The following is an 18010-nucleotide window of genomic DNA, read 5'->3' on the forward strand; positions in this document are numbered from 1 at the left end:
ATCCCATAGTTCTTGCAGGCTTTGTTCATTTCTTTTTCTTCTTTCTTCTTTTGGTTTCTCTTCTCGCTTCATTTCATTCATTTGATCCTCAATCGCTGACACTCTTTCTTCCAGTTGATCAAGTTGGTTACTGAAGCTTGTGCATTTGTCACGTATTTCTCGTGTCATGGTTTTCATCTCTTTCATTTCGTTTAAGACCTTCTCTGCATTAATTACTCTAGCTATCAATTCTTCCACTTTTTTTTCAAGATTTTTAGTTTCTTTGCACTGGGTACGTAATTCCTCCTTTAGCTCTGAGAAGTTTGATGGACTGAATCCTTCTTCTCTCATCTCATCAAAGTCATTCTCCGTCCAGCTTTGATCCGTTGCTGGCGATGAGCTGCGCTCCTTTGCCGGGGGTGATGTGCTCTTATTTTTTGAATTTCCAGCTTTTCTGCCCTGCTTTTTCCCCATCTTTGTAGTTTTATCTGCCTCTGGTCTTTGATGATGGTGACGTACTGATGGCGTTTTGGTGTAGGTGTCCTTCCTGTTTGATAGTTTTCCTTCTAACAGTCAGGACCCTCGGCTGTAGGTCTGTTGGAGATTGCTTGAGGTCCACTCCAGACCTTGTTTGCCTGGGTATCAGCAGCAGAGGCTGCAGAAGATAGAATATTGCTGAACAGCGAGTGTACCTGTCCAATTCTTGCTTTGGAAGATTCCTCTCAGGGGTGTACTCCACCCTGTGAGGTGTGGGGTGTCAGACTGCCCCTAGTGGGGGATGTCTCCCAGTTAGGCTACTCAGGGGTCAGAGACCCACTTGAGCAGGCAGTCTGTCCGTTCTCAGATCTCAACCAGTGTTGGGAGATCCACTGCTCTCTTCAAAGCTGTCAGACAGAGTCGTTTGCGTCTGCAGAGGTTTCTGCTGCTTTTGTTGTTGTTTACTGTGCCCTGTCCCCAGAGGTGGAGTCTACAGAGACAGGCAGGTTTCCTTGAACTGCTGTGAGCTCCACCCAGGTCGAGCTTCCCAGCGGCTTTGTTTACCTACTTAAGCCTCAGCAATGGCGGGCGCCCCTCCCCCAGTCTCGCTGCTGCCTTGCCGGTAGATCGCAGACTGCTGTGCTAGCAATGAGGGAGGCTCCGTGGGCGTGGGACCCTCCCGGCCAGGTGTGGGATATAATCTCCTGGTGTGCCTATTTGCTTAAAGCGCAGTATTGGGGTGGGAGTTACCCGGTTTTCCAGGTGTTGTGTGTCTCAGTTCCCCTGGCTAGGAAAAGGGATTCCTTTCCCCCTTGCAATTCCCAGGTGAGGCGATGCCTCGCCCTGCTTCAGCTCTGACTGTTCGGGCTGCGGCAGCTGACCAGCACCGATTGTCCGGCACTCCCTAGTGAGATGAACCCAGTACCTCAGTTGAAAATGCAGAAATCCCCGGTCTTCTGTGTCGCTTGCGCTGGGAGTTGGAGACTGGAGCTGTTCCTCTTCGGCCATCTTGCTCCGCCCCCCTAGTGACTTTTTTGATGCTCAGTTTACGTGGGTGGATGCTTTCCCTTTGTCAAGACCATTTCAGCTGGGAAATTACTGCAATTTTTATGTAATGCACAGAGAAATAGAGTCCTCAGAAAAAAATACGACCATTCTTGATCCACCAGATGCTGACCACTTACACAGCACAAAGATTTGTATTCAACTGTGATATGAAGCTTAATTTTCCTAGCAGTTTAAGAGTATGTAGAATTAACGTTCAGAAAGTGTTTGTTAGGTAGACCCGAATACCTGTTTTCTTCTTAACTGCTTGATCCTATTTTGGTTACAGAATTTAATTTAAGCTCTCTTTGCCTCATCTCTTGAGCTATAAAACTGGTTATTATTCTAACATTTGAAACCTCATAAAAATATGAAGATGAAGTTGATGTTAGTGAGATATTTGGAATGTTGTATGACTTCTGGTAGCTTCTGATAAAACTTAATGTTAGATGAATGCTCTAAATGTCAATCTTAAGGGAAGCATTCAGTATATTATGTATAGTCTATAGTTTTCTTTTGTTTAAAGCATTGTTTGACTGAAAAAGCATCCATTCAAAAGTTAAAATTAAGTGATTATAAGGTATCTAGGTCTGGTGTGGTGGCTCATGCCTGTAATCCCAGCACGTTGGGAGGCTGAGGTATCTAATACTGTTCCTGCTATAGTATTACTTCCTATTTTTATTTTAAAATTTCAAATATCTAATATGTAAAGATAATTAGTAGTGCCTCTCATTTTTTACATTACTTTAGACTTTTGACAGGATTGAATTATTTGACTATAATAGGTAAGTCTGGTGGCTAGCCCTAGTATGGAAGATTTGTGTCATAAGTCATGTGCTCTTGCTGAAGACCCACGAGAACTTCCAGATGGATTCCAACATCCTGCTAGACTTGTTAAGGTAAAAGGACACATTTGTTTAACTTTAGATGTATTCACTGCTTAGCTGTAACCTTGTACACATAAAATCTAAAATCCTACATTTCAATATTTGTTGATTAGTTTCATGACTAATTTCAGTATTAAGGCACCCAGAATTTAATGATGTAGAGGGTTTTTGTCATTACAGATTATATCTTATTTGTACAGTACTAGTTCAGTCATTTTGCTGTTTTATATTTGCAACATAGTAGAATCTTAGTGGTAACAGGATTCAGAGTGTCTTTGGATGTTGTTGAAGTTTGTATTATAGCTTGTTTCTTTCAAAGAACTCTATCTGAAGAAATATTTTAAAAGGATGAGTTATGATGTGTGTAAATCCTATTCCATTGCTGAAATGCAGTGTGAAACACAATGATCTGAACTCTTCCTTGACTGACAGATACCAGAGGTAGTAAAAATGATATTGGAAAGGTTTGTACCTTTCCTTCTTAAGTATCTTGTCTGTAATTTGACAGGGTGTGTAATACATGCAAATGATTCTTTGTTTCGAATTAGTTTTTAGTGGGCATGAAAGGCAAGGATGAAGCTATGGCCACTGGAGGCAACTGGTCTCCTTCGTTGGATGGACCAGACCCAGAAAAACATTCCTCTGTGTTGATGAAAACGGCTATTCATTGTTGGAAGGCTCTGACAGGCATTGATCTAAGTGTGTGCACACGATGGTAAGTACCAATTCATTTCTTGATTAGAAGTGTTGTACTAATAGTTTATATATTCATCCTTGTCCATCAGCCTTCCCCCTTCCCCTGGCCCCGCGTTTTTAGCAATCCTGGTCATGCAAGTAATCTCAAAGGAAAATCCCCATTTGTAGCTAAAGTTTATTTGGCGCCAAAATGTTTTGGGGAAAAAAAGGATTAAGAACTAATCAAAATAAACTGAAAATTTAAATGTTTTGTTATGCTGTACCTTGAAAGATGGATGTATGTTGAAAATACTTTTCATGCATAGCTGGAGAAGATCATCAAGAGAGAACTTCATTTCATTATTTCATTATTATTCTTTTGTTATAAAATGATGTAGTTGTGATTATTTTTGTTCAGCCATATTTTCTCTTGAGGCTTATTTGTCCTTTGTATCTCTTGTGACTTAATTTGAGAATATATATTCTTTTTTAGCACATGAAATCTGAACAGCTATCCAGCTTCTTCAGGTATTCTCTAAACTATGGGTAACTCTGTAATCAAACTTGAAAATGCCTTGGGGGAACATATTCTTCCTTTATCTTATTAAATATTGTACAAATGTACCAAAAGAGAAACTATGGCTTCTATAATTTTTTGGACCAACCTCAAGTTCTTGCAGCAAAATTTCTTTACTTGATGTGCTACAAGTGAACTAGGGTCTTTAAATTGTATTTAAATTAGAATTTTTTTTCCAACACACTTCTTCTCTTGCAACAGGTACAATTTTGTAGAGATTCGCTACCATCGTCCTGAGGAGTCCCATAAGAGGTGTACAGTTCCAGCTCATGTGGAGACAGTGGTTTTATTTTTGCCAGATGTTTGGCATTGCCTTCCCAGCCGCTCAGAGTGGGAAACTCTCTCCCGAGGCTATAAGCAGCAACTGGTCAAGAAGCTTCAGGGTGAACACAAGGAGGCTGATGGAGAACAGGCACTGAATGCTAATCCCTTTTTCTATTTCTGCTTCTCACAGGCACAGGAACACAGGTACAAGTGCACACCATACACTACATAAAAAACACACATGGAGGAACGAACATAACTGGTAACAGTGACTGGTAATCCAGCTTTCAGCAGTATAGATGGGCAGATCACTTGCATCTAGGAATTTGAGACCATATTGGGCCATGTGTGAGTGTGTGTGTGTGTTTATACATATATATGTGTATATGTGTGTATATATATGTAGGTATATATATGTGTGTGTGTGTATATATACACATTTTTTTTTTTTTTTGAGACAGCATCTTGCTTCATCGCCTAGACTGGAGTGCAGTGGCACGATCTCAACCTCTGCCTCCCGGGTTCGAGGGATTCTCTTGCCTCAGCCTCCCGAGTAGCTGGGACTACAGGCCTATGCCACCATTCCTGACTAATTTTTGTATTTTTAGTAGGGATGGGTTTCACCATGGTGGCCGTGCTGGTCTGAACTCCTGACCTCAATTGATCCACCCACCTCGGCCTCCCACAGTGCTGGGATTACAGATGTGACCCACCCAGCCTGGCCCACTATCATTCATAACATTGCTGTGGGTTTTATTCCGTTTGTATTTTTCTGGGTACAAGCTTTGTGATTGGTTTGTTGGTTATTGTATATAAAAGTTTTGATCACTTCAACCCAAGAATACTGAGTAGTAAAAAACACCAACAGCCATAAAATAATAAGCCAGGCAAGGTGGCTCATGCCTGTGATCCCAGCACTTCTGGAGGCTGAAGCAGGAGGATTGCCTCAGCCTAGGAGTTCGAGACCAGCTTCTGCCACGTAGTGGGGCCCTGTCTACAAAAATTTTAAAAATTATTTGGGCATAGTGGCGCATGCCTGTAGCCCCAGCTACTTGGGAAGCTGAGGTGGTAGGATTGCTTGAGCCTGGAAGCTGGAGTCTGCAGTGAACTATGATTGTGCCACAGCATTCCAGCCTAGGAAAAAAATGAAATCCTGTCTAAAAATGTGTGTGTAAGGTTGCAGCTGGGCACGATGCTTTATGCCTGTAATCCCAGCACTTTGGGAGGCCCAGATGGGCAGATTGCTACAGCCCAGTAGTTCGAGATCAACCCTGGCAACATACTGAGACTCTGTCTTCAGCAAAAAAAAAAAAAATTAGCTGAGCATGGTGATGCATGCCTATCGCCCCAGCTACTCAGGAGCCTGAGGTGGCAGGATCACGGCTGCCACAGTGCGCTGTGAGCCGCAAGCCATGAGCCATGGTTTTGCCACTCCAGCCTGGGTGACAGAGCAAGACCTTGCCTCAAGAAAACAAACAAAAAAGAAAAATGACTCATCCTGTTAACATTAATTTTGTCCAAGTAATTATTTTTAAATATTTTATACTATTCAATTAAATTGATATGCAGATTTTTCTTAGGTCTTATTATTTTAATTATTTTTTAAAGGGACAGAGTGCAGTGGTGTGATTAGAGTTCACTGCAGCTTCAAACTCCTAGTCTCAAGTGGTCCTCTCACCTAAGCCTCTCAAGTAGCTTGGGCTAAAGACATGCTCCAGCATGCCTGGCTAATTTTTTTTTTAAAGAGAGTGGGTTTTCCTGTGTTCCCCAGGCTGATTTTAAACTCCTGGCCTCAAGCAATCTCCCACCTCGGACTCCAAGGATGCTAGGATTACAGGCACGAGCCCCATTCCCTGCTGGTATTACTCCTCTATTGGACATTTGTTTCTTTACTTTTAGAGACAAGGTCTCTGTCACCATGGCTCGAGTGCGGTGCATAGTTCACTGGAACCTTAAACTCCTGGGCTCAAGCAGTCTTCCCATCTCAGCCTCCCAAGTGGTTAGGACTACAGGCGTTCATCACCACACCTGGCTAATTTATGAGACATTTAGACTCTTCACTTTTTTGGGGAGAAGGAATAAGTAAATCTATAAAGTTTTGTGTGTTGTTTTCCTCTTCTATTTAGGATGGTACTGTAGGGTAGAAATTAGAACTTCTGGGTCAAAGAACGTTTAAAAATTTTTTACGCAAGTTAAGATGTTTTATTTTTCAAAAATTTTCTATCATTTTGCATTTTCACAAATGTTGTGTGAGCTGTAAAAATATTCTTTTCACTACATTTTTTAAAAGTCACACAAAAGGCTGGGTGCAGTGGCTCACACCTGTAATCCTAGCACTTTGGGAGGCAAGGCAGGCTGATAGCAAGGTGAGGAGTTTGAGACCAACCTGACCAACATGGTGAAACCCCATCTCTACTAAAAGTACAAAAATTCTTTGGGTGGAGTGGTGCGCATCTGTAATCCCAGCTGCTTGGGGGGCTTAGACAGGAGAATCGCTTGAACCTGGGAGGCAGAGCTTGCGGTGAGCCAAGATCACGGCACTGCACTCCAGCCTGGGTGACAGAGTGAGACTCCTTTTCAATAAAAAGAAAACACACACACACACACACACCCCCACCCACCCACCACAAAAGATAATTGCAGTTAATTTGTTTCCTATTTCTATTCCCCCCTCGCCCTTTTTTTTCCCCCTGTGTTTTTATGCTCCATATATTCAGGTAAATGACCTCCAAAAAGAATTAGCAAGTCGAGCTCTTAGTTCCAAAGGATTAAAGTCCCAGTGAATAGCCCAATTGACAAAATAGCTTAAATAGAGGAACAAAAATAAGAACAGGAGGAGTTAGAGAAATCTGAAAAAGAAGAGGATGAGGAGGATGATAGGAAATCTGAATATGATAAAGAGGTATGTACTCAATCTATTATTATACTCTGTGGTGTTAATATTTGTGTATAGGGTGTTCTTGGAATATGTGAGTTAAGATTATGTGTATTTATTTAGTTTTTGAGACAGAGTTTCATTCTTGTTGCCTAGGCTGGAGTGCAATGGCATGATCTCGGCTCACCACAACCTTCACCTCCTAGGTTCAAGCAATTCTCCTGCCTGAGGAGTAGCTGGGATTACAGGCATGCGCCACCACGCTTGGCTAATTTTGTATTTTTAGTAGAGACGGTGTTTCTCCATGTTGGTCAGGCTGGTCTCAAACTCCTAACCTCAGGTGATCCGCCTGCCTCGGCCTCTCAAAGTGCTGGAGTTACAGGCATGAGCCACCATGACTGGCCGTATGTATGCTTTTATTAAGATGCAGTTTACTTATAATAAAATTCAACCTTTTTAGTGAAAAGTTCTGTGAGTTTTTAAAGATGCATGTAGTTATATAACCACCACCGCCACCACAATGAAGATACAAAACAGTTCTAGGTAAATGGCTCAGAAATTGAGTTCTAGTGCAGTGCTTATCCCAGAATTTGGCTGCTTCTAAAACAGAATGTTTGATTGAATCAAACCTTGAGACTCAGACTATTTATTCAAGCTGTTTTATGCTTCTGTTTTATGTCAAGTAGAATAACTCCTGGATGCATAAGCCTGTTACTTGTTTTCTGAATTTGAAATATAGGGATCTCAGAAGTGTGTTATAGCCCCAGTAATTGGATAAGCCACATAATTGGTTTCTAAATCTTATACATTGTAAAGTACACACCATTATTTATGGAGAATTCCTTCCAGAAATGTTTACTCTAAATCTAAATGTGAGAAAACAGATAAATCTAGAAAGTGAAATTTTCTTTTTTAAATTTTTAATTTTATTGTTATTATTATAGAATGTGAAAAATTCTCAGAAGCTTTCCTAAACTTAAAAAAATGGTCCACATAATAAAAGATAAAAGAAAGAAATGGTTAAAGGGATCTCTTAGATTAAAGGAGGCTAAAGAGACATAACAACGAAATGAACTAAGTGAAACCTGACCTAGATCCTAGATAGGCGAAAATAAAAGTCATAAAGAGTATTTTTGGGACATTTGGAAAAACTTGATTATGGATATAGATGTAACATTAGATAATATTAAAGCAGTGTTAAATTTCCTGAATGTAATAATGATTTTATAAATGTGTAGGATAATGACCTTGTTCTTAGGTGATGCATGGATTTGTGATTTCTTATTTTTTATGTATTTTTTATTTTTATTTATTATTTTTTTATTTTTATTTATTTATTTATTTATTTCTTGAGGCAGAGTTGTGCTCTGTTGCCGGACTGGAGTGCAGTGACGTGATCTTGGCTCACTGCAACCTCTGCTTCCTGGATTCAAGCTATTCTTCTGCCTCAGCCTCCCAAGTAGCTGGGATTACAGGCATGCGCCACCACTCCCAGCTAATTTTTGTATTTTTAGTAGAGACGGAGTTTCGTCATGTTGGCCAGGGTGGGCGCCATCTCTTGACCTTGTGATCCACCCACCTCAGCCTCCCAAAGTGCTGGGATTACAGGCGTGAGCCACCGCACCCTGTCTTATTTTTATTTTTTGAGACGGAGTCTCTGTCTGTTGCCCAGGCTGTAGTGGAGTGGCACGATCTCAGCTCAATGCAACTGCTGCCTCCTGGGTTCAAGCGATTCTTGTACCTCACCCTCTTGAGTAGCTGGGATTACAGGCGCCCACCACCAGGCATGGCTAATTTTTGTATTTTTAGTAGAGATGGGGTTTCGCCATATTAGCCAGGCTGGTCTTGAACTCCTGACCTCAGGTGATTCAGCTGCTTTGGCCTCCCAAAGTGCTGGGATTACAGGTGTGAGCCACCATGCTCGGCCCTCAGTGAGTCATTTTCATGATGAAATTGTCCCAGAGTTGGACAGTGGAAGTTCTTTCAAGTTATGTGCCGTTTTGACATATCTTTATCACTTTTTGAGGACTTTTTTACTTACTAGTATTTTAAAGCATTTCAATTTTGTTTTGTGCTATCCTTGTCCTAGTTCAGGAATCAGTCATTTCCCCAGGAAGCCCTGGTTCCTTTTTAATGAAAAGTGGTATTTAGAAGCCAAGATGTACTCATTGCAGTTAGATTGCTGCTCCCAACCCCTTTCAGTGAACAGAGATATGGAAGATACATAGATAACACTTACAAATACTTAAATCTATATGTATTTCTATATCTTACGCATATTGAGAGCTGTGAATTTACACAGATGCCTCCAATTCTTCCAATGATCTGACTCTCTACCCTGTGCTGTCTCTGCATGGATTACTCTCGTTGCTCTATCTGGGTTTCAATATTCAGTAATGAAGCAGCTCAACATCACTGGGCAGTTGTGGCTCCACCACCCTGCCGGCCTCCATCTACCGTGTAGACATCTACCTTCCTTGAAAAGAGTGCTTTAGAATGAATTGTTCAGGATAGATGGAGACAAGTTCATGAGACTCCGTCTCAAAAAAAAAAAATGAGCCTAGCATGGTCACATGTGCCTGTAGTCTCAGCTACTTGGGAGGCTGACATGGGAGGATTGCTTGAATCCAAGAGGTCAACACTATGTGAGCTATGATCACACCACTACTCTCTGGCCAGGGTGACAGAGTGAGACCCTGTTTCAAAAAAACGTTGCATATAATGAAATGCACAAACCCTTACCAAGTTGTAGAACTTTTCCATCTTCCATCCAGTCCCTTTCTGGATTGTCTTTTAGCAGGCCTGTTCTCCCTTCCCACGGCCACTTCTATTACAGAAGCTGAAGAATTGCTGCAGATGGGGTTAGAGACATGATCTGTCTACCAATCAGATACTCACTTTCTGAATTTTGAATGTTAAGAACATGATGCAGAATGCCTGTGTCTCTTGTAACATTTTCTTTTAGCACACTTTAAAAATAGTAAGTTAAAATTTTCATCTGCCGTGTGGTGGTGTCTCTGGCCCGCTTTCATCATGTACAGGGATGTAATTCCGCTGTTGCTTCTCACTCTCTTTTTTCAAAAATAATAAATTTGTATGGGATTTGACCTCAATACTTGAATCATTTTTATGTGAATTTAGATGGTCTGAACTTTATAAACTTAGTTTCTTTCAGATGGCTTCTCTAAATTCATAGAGCTCTGCTCTTACGTTTTGTTGTTTTCTTGTTTTGTCAGAAACATATGTTGGCTTGCTTTCTGAAGTTTGCTGTTTCTTTTACCCTTCCTCACTTTTTATCTGGGTGTTCTCCTATGTCTTTGTTGTCCTTCTCCTACTCCCAGCAGTTTCTCCTCAGTATAGGGCCCTGGTAAATGAGCTTTGCAAGTTTGTAAGGCTAGAGTGGCCTCGGCCTCTTCAGATCTTAAAATAAATTTTCCACTCACTCTCTTGTTAGGGGTAAAATTTTGCCTAGTTTCAGCGGCTGCGCTTTCCAGTAAAGACCTACTGGCTGGTTTTTGGTTTTCTTGTTCTCCCATTGCTTCCTTATGTTTTCTTCGGACACAGTCGTCAGTAGCACATAGGTCTTTTGGCCTTTTCCCACCTATTTGTATATTGGTTTGTGGGGATACGTTATCACTTAGTTTTGTTGTGAATGCTATCAGTTTTTGATTTTGATGTCTATATTGCTTTGTCTTTTTAGTGTAGGGTTTCAGGAAGATCCAAAACCTATGCTACCACTAGTATTTTCCTGGAATTTTCTAATTTATATAATTTCAATATAGATAATCCCCCCCCCCCTTTACAAGGCAGTTTCTTATACTGGGAAATCCAAAGGAGAGTTAGGAGCCATCAAAGCTTACAATTTGGACATTCCTCCCTTCTCAACCCTTATGGTTGGTATAAGCACCATGAAGAGCCATGGGAATTTTCTTCCTTTTCTTTATGTGGTATATATTTGATATGTATTCCTCTTGCACCTGTATATACATCATACTTGCAGATTTCACCTTGACTTGAAATTTGAAATATTTAGGAAGAAGAAAGGCAACATCAAGAGGAAATGGAATACTAGCATCGAGAAAGAAGATGTATTTTGCCTGATGAACCAGCCATTGTTGCACGTATAAATTGGGCTGCAAAACGTGGCAAGTTTGATTGTAGCATCATGTCTTTGAGTGTCCTATTGGAGTATAGATTAGAGGATAATAAAGAACATTCATTTGAGGTAATGTTTTAAGTTTGAAATAAGATCCATATAAGGTCTACACATCATGACTAGTTAATATATCTCTGAAATAGTTTTTGTTTGTTTTTTGCTTTTTGTGGATTTTTTTAAGACAGAGTTTCGCTCTATTACTGATGCTGGAGTGCATTGGCATGATGGTGGCTCACTGCAATCTCCATCTCCCGGGTTCAAGCAATTCTCCTCCTTCAACCTCCTGAGTAGCTGGGATGACAGGCACCTGCCACCATGCCCAGCAAATTTTTGTATTTTTAGTAGAGGCCAGGCTGGTCTCGAACTCCTGACCTCAGGTGATCTGCCCGCCTCAGACTCCCAAAATGTTGAGATTACAGGCATGAGCCACAGTACCCAGATCTGTGAACTCTCTTTGAATGCCTCTTTGTTTCTTTTTTTTTTTTTTTTCGAGACAGAGTTTCATTCTTATTGTCTAGGCTGGAATGAACTGATGCGATGTCAGCTCACTGCAACCTCCGCCTCTCGGGTTCAAGCGATTCTCCTGCCACAGCCTCCCAAGTAGCTGAGATTATAGGCATGAACCACCATGCCTGGCTAATTCTGTATTTTTTCAGTAGAGATGGGGTTTCTCTGTGTTGATCACGCTGGTCTCGAACTCCTGACCTCAGGTGATCCACCCGCCTCGGCCTCCCAGAGTGCTGGGATTACAGATGTGAGCCACTGCGCCTGGCCCTGAATGTCTCTTTTCTTGTTTTTTTGAGTTCTTGTCTTTTTCTTGTAATCTACTTCTTGGGAAAAAAATAGATGATTTGTCCTCTAAAGTTTCCTTACAGACTCTCTTTTGCCGATTGCGTTTCTGTGGTATGATTTATGTGTTCCTCTATCCTCTGTATTTCGTGTAAATTGATAGTTGGATCTAAATTCTTAATCAAATTCAGTTCTGTTTTTTTCCATAAGATGCTTTCATAAGTAGTGTGGTATGCTCTTTCTTCAGGATATCCATAATGTCTAGTTGTCTCTTTTGGGGATGAGATAATGCTTTATTATTTTCTCTAGATTTAAAAATAGCATTTAATACCTTTTCAAGAGATTTAAAATTTAACTTGTGCTTGAGTTGTAAGAGAAAGTAATTGTTGTTTAACTTTTCATTATTAATCTATTTTTGTATCATTATTTTATTTTATTACTTATTTTATTTATTTATTTATTTTTGAGACAGAGTCTCACTTTGTTGCCCGGGATGGAATGCAATGGCACGATCTCAGCTCACTACAACCTCTGCCTCCCAGGCTCAAGCAATTCTCCTGCCTCAGCCTCCTGGGTAGCTGGGATTACAGGCATCCACCACAATGCCCAGCTAATTTTTTGTATTTTTAGTAGAGACAGGGTTTCACCATGTTGGCCAGGCTGGTCTCAAACTCCCGACCTCAAGTGATCCACCTGCCTCGGCCTCCCAAATTGCTGGGATTACTGACGTGAGCTCACTGCACCTGGCCTATTTATTTATTTATCGAGATAGACTCTTCCTCTGTTACCACGGCTGGAGTGCAGTGCCTAGATGTTGGCTCACTGCAACCTCCACCTCCCAGGTTTGAGCAGTTCCCCTCTCCCAGCCTCCTGAGTAGCCGGAATTACAGTTGCATGCCACCAACCCCTGATAATTTTTTTGTATTTTTAGTAGAGACAGGGTTTTCCCATGTTGGCCAGTCTGATCTTGAAAACCTGACCTCAGGTGATCCACTAGCCTTGGCCTCCTAGAGTGCTGGGATTACAGGCATGAGCCATTTCACCTAGCCTGTATCATTATTTTAGTGCAGCTTTACAACATGTAGTTTAGTTTACTTTACAACATGTTTGTTAGTTTCCAAAACAATTGAAAACTTTTATCTCTAAGTGTGTAATTGCTTCACTCCTTAAAAATAGAATTTCCAACATACTAATTTTGTAGTGCCCTGTACAAAATCGTATGTAACATTATTATTGAGCTTAATTATTATATGTTATCAACATATCTTATGTCCTTTTCTAAATTATGTTACTTTCTAAATTATATTGGAAAAATCAGTCATGCTTCTTTCACCCAGAAGGTCATTGTTCACCAGCTGGTAAGATGAAAATCAAAGAAGACTAGAGACCTTTGAGGATTACTGAGGCAATTATGAAACATAAAGTCCATGCTTATTGGTGTTTATGTAAAACATGTTATAAATATTAAAATATGTCCAAGTTGTTGGGATTTTTTCCCAATGTTTATTATTCCAATAAGCAGATGTCCTTAAAATTAGACGCTATATGACATTACCTTTTTTTTTAAAGCAGTTGCCTGGCTGAGTGCAGTGGCTCATGCCTGTAATCGCAGCACTTTGGGAGGCTGAGACAGGTGGATCACCCGAGGTCAGGAGTTTGAGACTAGCCTGGCCAACGTGGTGAAACCCCATCTCTACTAAGAATACAAAAAATTAGCCAGGTTAGGCGATAGGCACCTATAATCCCAGCTACTCAGGATGCCGGGGCAGAGAGTCTCTTGAACCCAGTGGGCAGAGGTTGTAGTGAGCCAAGATTGCACCACCGCACTGCAGCCTGCACAACAGAGTGAGACTGTGTCTCAAAAAATATAATACAAAAATAAGCAGTTGCCATAAATTGAAATAATTCCTAATAGTGCCATCCCTGTAATAATCACTTAATAAATAAATACATGGACTATGCACAGTCCCTATGGCACTTTGAGGGGCTGAGGTGGGAGAATTGCGTGAGCCCAGGAGTCCAAGGCCAGCCTGGGCAACATAGTAAGACTCCATCTCAATTTGAAATGAAAAAGATAGGGCAACTAATGAAAAATAGGCTAAAACAAATTATAGTTATAATAAATTGCATTATCCTTTATAATCAGAAAATGATCTGAATAAAATATTTTAGCAAATATATCAGATTTACAAAGGTGACACATTTAAGAGCTGTGGTCAACCATTTCGAGTTTTAGCCCTTTATTTTTCTTTCTTTTTGAGATGGAGTCTCACCCTGTTGCCCAGGCTATAGTGAAACAGCGCAATCTTGTCTCACTGCAACCTCCACTTCCCTGGTTCAAGTGATTCTCCTGCCTCAGCCTCCTGAGAAGCTGGGATTACAGGAGTATGCCTCCATGCCCAGCTAATTTTTGTGTTTTTCATACAGACAAGTTTCACCATGTTGGCCAGGCTGGTCTTGAACTCCCGACCTCGGATCCATCTGCCTCAGTCTCCCAAAGTGCTGGGATTACAGGCGTGAGCCACTGTGCATGGCCTGTTTTAGCCTTTTTTAAGAGTCTATTGAAGGCAATGGACTTTAGCCTTAGAAATAGGTACATAAGGCAAGGCGTGGTGGCTCACCTGTAATTCCAGCACTTTCGGAGTCCAAGGCAGGTGGATCACCGGAGGTTGGGAGTTCAAGACCAGCCTGACCAACATGGAGAAACACTGTCTCTACTAAAATTACAAAATAAGCTGGGCATAGTGTCACTTACCTATAATCCCAGCTACTCGGGAGGCTGAGGCAAGAGAATCACTTGAACCTGGGAGGCAGAGATTGCAGTGAGCCAAGATACTGCCATTGCACTCCAGCCTGGACAAGAAGTGTGAAACTGTCTCAAAGAAAAAATAAATAGGTACATAAAATATAACATATAGTTTTAGGTTTATGAGTATACTATAGCCCATTATCTGTGGATGCTTGCACAGTAGTAATAGATGCTCCCTATTCAGGGTTTAAAATTGTTTCCCTAATCCAGAATTTTTTTCTCCTAGATACCAATATGGTTTATTTCCTCATTGCCTTCTGGTCACTTTTTAAATGTCACCTTATCAGAGAGGCCTTGTCTTATACTATTCTCTCTTGTTATTCTCTAGGTGTTTATCCTGCTATTTTATATTGTTTATATCGTTTTTCATATAATTTGATTAATTATATGAAATTAATCAAATTAATTTCATATAATTTGATGTTGATTTGGTTTTTCCTTTTCTTAAAAACCAGGCAGCCCCAGAACCGGAATAGGTTAACAGAGACTTCAGGATTTGGTTATTTATTACTTCTGTGCACTAGCTGGATGATAGGAGGGGTTTTTATCAGCTTTCTTCAGTGCTATATCCCTAATGCCTAAAACAGGCCATGGTACATACCAGGCATTTGATTTAAAACTTACCAAGTAAATGAATAAAGAACACTTATCATGAAGATTGATGGTTGGTCAGCTAGGCAGGGTGGTTCACACCTGGAATCGCAGCACTTTGGGAGGCCAAGGCGGGCAGATCACCTGAGGTCAGGAGATCGACCAGCCTGGCCAACATGGCGAAACTCCATCTCTACTGAAAATACAAAAATTAGCTGGGCTTGGTGGCACAAGCCTGTAATCTTAGTCACTCGGGAGACTGGGGCAGATGAATGCCTTGAACTCAGGAAGCAGAGGTTGCAGTGAGGCCAAATCATGCCACTGCACTCCTGTTTGGGTGACAGAGCAAGACTCTGCTTAGCAAAAAAAAATTAATGATTGTGTTAAAACGTTTGATGAATTTACATAATCGTTATATGTGGCAAGTTTTTATTTGCTAAATTACTGTCCTAGCTTTATTATTTCTGTTGAAATTTGGCTGGGTTCATATTGATACCCTTTTATAGGTTTCATTGTTTGCAGAACCTTTCAATGAAGTGCTTCAAAGGGATTTTGGTGTCCGTATATACAAATCATTACTGTCTCTTCCTGAGAAATATTTTGAAGAAATCTATCCTTTTCTTCAAAAAAGAAAAGAATAAAAAAAGCAAACAATATGAGAGAAAAGATAAAAAAGAAGAAAGAGATGATGAAACTGATGAGCCAAAACCCAAACGGAGAAAATCAGGCGATGATAAAGATAAAAGAGAAGATAGAGATGAAAGGAAAGTCTGTAATAACAACCTGGTTTAGAAGCTTTCAGTTACTCTTCTAGGTTATAAAGGTTGATGTTGATTTCCATCAGAATATTAGATGTAAAATCCAAAGTGAAATATTTTACTATATTAGAAAATCAAGTCTTTGAGACCATCACGGCTAACACAGTGAAACCTCATCTCTACTAAAGATACAAAAAATTAGCCTGACGTGATGGCACATGCCTGTAGTCCTAGCTATTGGGGAAGCAGAAGCAGGAGAATCTCTTGAACCTGAGAGGTGGAGGTTGCAGTGAGTCAAGATCGCACCACTGCACTCCAGCCTGGCGAGACTCCATCTCAAAATAAATAAATAAATAAATAAATAAATAAATAAAAGAAATTCACATCTTCAAATTAAGCCAATATGAGCATCTATAGCTAGTTGTCTAATACTTTATTCTTCAAATATTTTTTTTTCCTCTTTTTGAGACAGAGTCTTGATCCGTTGACCAGGCTTGCTGAAGTGCAGTGGCGTAATTGTGGCTCACTGAAACTTCTCCCTCCCAGGTTCAAGCAATTCTCCTGCCTCAGCCTCCCAAGTAGCTGAGACTACAGGTGCACACCACCTTGCCTAGCTAATTTTTTTTTTAAGAGGAGACTTAAAGGTTTCACCATGTTGGCCAGTCTGGTCTCGAACTCCTGACCTCAAGCAATCTGCCCACCTCAACCTCCCAAAGTGCTGGGAATACAGACGTGAGCCACTGCACCCAGCCTAATTATTATTAAACATTTATGGTATGGGCACAGTGACTCGCTGCTATAATTCCAGCACATTGGGAGTCTGAGGAGGACAGATTGCTTGACTCCAGTAGTTCGAGACCATCCTGAACAACATGGTGAAACCCCCTCTCTACAAAAATTACAGAAATTAGCTGGACATGGTGTCATGTCCCTAAGGTCCCAGCTATTTGGAAGGGTGAGGCAGGAGGATTGCCTGAACCCAGGAGATGGAGGCTGCAGTAAGCCCAGATTGTGCCACTGCACTCCAGCCTGAGCAACAGAGTGAGACTGTGTCTCAAAACAAACAAAAAAATAGTAACTTACAACGTAAAACTTTTGAATAACTTTAGTGGATTTACTATTTTTCAGTTTTAGTAATTTAATGTTTGGTGAGATTTCTTGCTTAATTTAAAACCATTTTAAGCCAGGCACAGTGGCTCACACCTGTAATCCCAGCACTTTGGGAAACTGAAGCGGGTGGATCACTTGAACCCAGGAGGCAGAGGTTGCAGTGAAGGGAGATCGTGCCACTGCACTCCAGTCAGGGCAACAGAGCCAGACTCCATCTAAATATATATGTGTGTGTGTATATATATATATAAAATATGTAATATATAATTGTTATGATTATATTATAATATTATTATTATAACCGCTGGCTGCAGTGGCTCATGCCTATAATCCTAGCCCTTCAGAAGGCCCAGGCCAGTGGATCACTTGAACCCAGGAGTTGGAGACCAGCCTGGGCGATATGGCAAAACCCCATCTTCTAAAAATAAGTAAATAAATAATAAAGGCATTTTAAATTACAGAAAGAAGATAAAAGAAAAGATGATTCTAAAGATGATGTTGAAACTGAAGAAGATAACAAGATGAATATGACCCTATGGAAGCAGAAGCAGCTGAGGGTGAAGAAGATGGTATGATTGAAATTTATTTATTATTTCTTAGAGTTAAGAATACATTTTTTGTTCGGTGACATTGTATCACTGAAATCTATACTTTTAACATTTTTTTCTTTAGAATAGAAAGAGTAATATACTCTTACAGTGAGAAAGTTTTTCTAATTTTTAGGTGAGAAGATTGTTTTAAGACATATTTATTACTAATTATCCTATGTCTCATACATAATTAATACTCAACTTGATGGAACAAATTTCCTTGAATATGGTGCTTAAGCTGTGCCATAAAACGTGTAGGCTCAGCCTGTATTCCCAGTACTTTGGGAGGCCAAGGAGGGTGGATTATGAGGTCAGGAATTCGAGACCAGCCTGTTCAACATGGTGAAACCCTGTCTCTACTAAAAATACAAAATCAGCTGCACATGGTGGCACATGTCTGTAATCCCAGCTACTCAGGAGGCTGAGGCA

General features: G+C 40.5%; 1 non-coding gene and 1 pseudogene across 1 annotated transcript; both read left to right on the forward strand.

The window, feature by feature from the left end:
• LOC112632432 overlaps positions 1-18010 on the forward strand; it is a 66792-nt pseudogene that overhangs the window by 29570 nt on the left and 19212 nt on the right.
• On the forward strand, positions 2738-2804 carry LOC112633898. The gene has a single exon (XR_003121658.1). It is a non-coding gene; the product is annotated as a small nucleolar RNA SNORD98 (small nucleolar RNA).

The sequence above is a fragment of the Theropithecus gelada genome, chromosome 10 (genome assembly GCF_003255815.1).
Source record: "Theropithecus gelada isolate Dixy chromosome 10, Tgel_1.0, whole genome shotgun sequence".
NCBI lineage: Eukaryota > Metazoa > Chordata > Mammalia > Primates > Cercopithecidae > Theropithecus > Theropithecus gelada.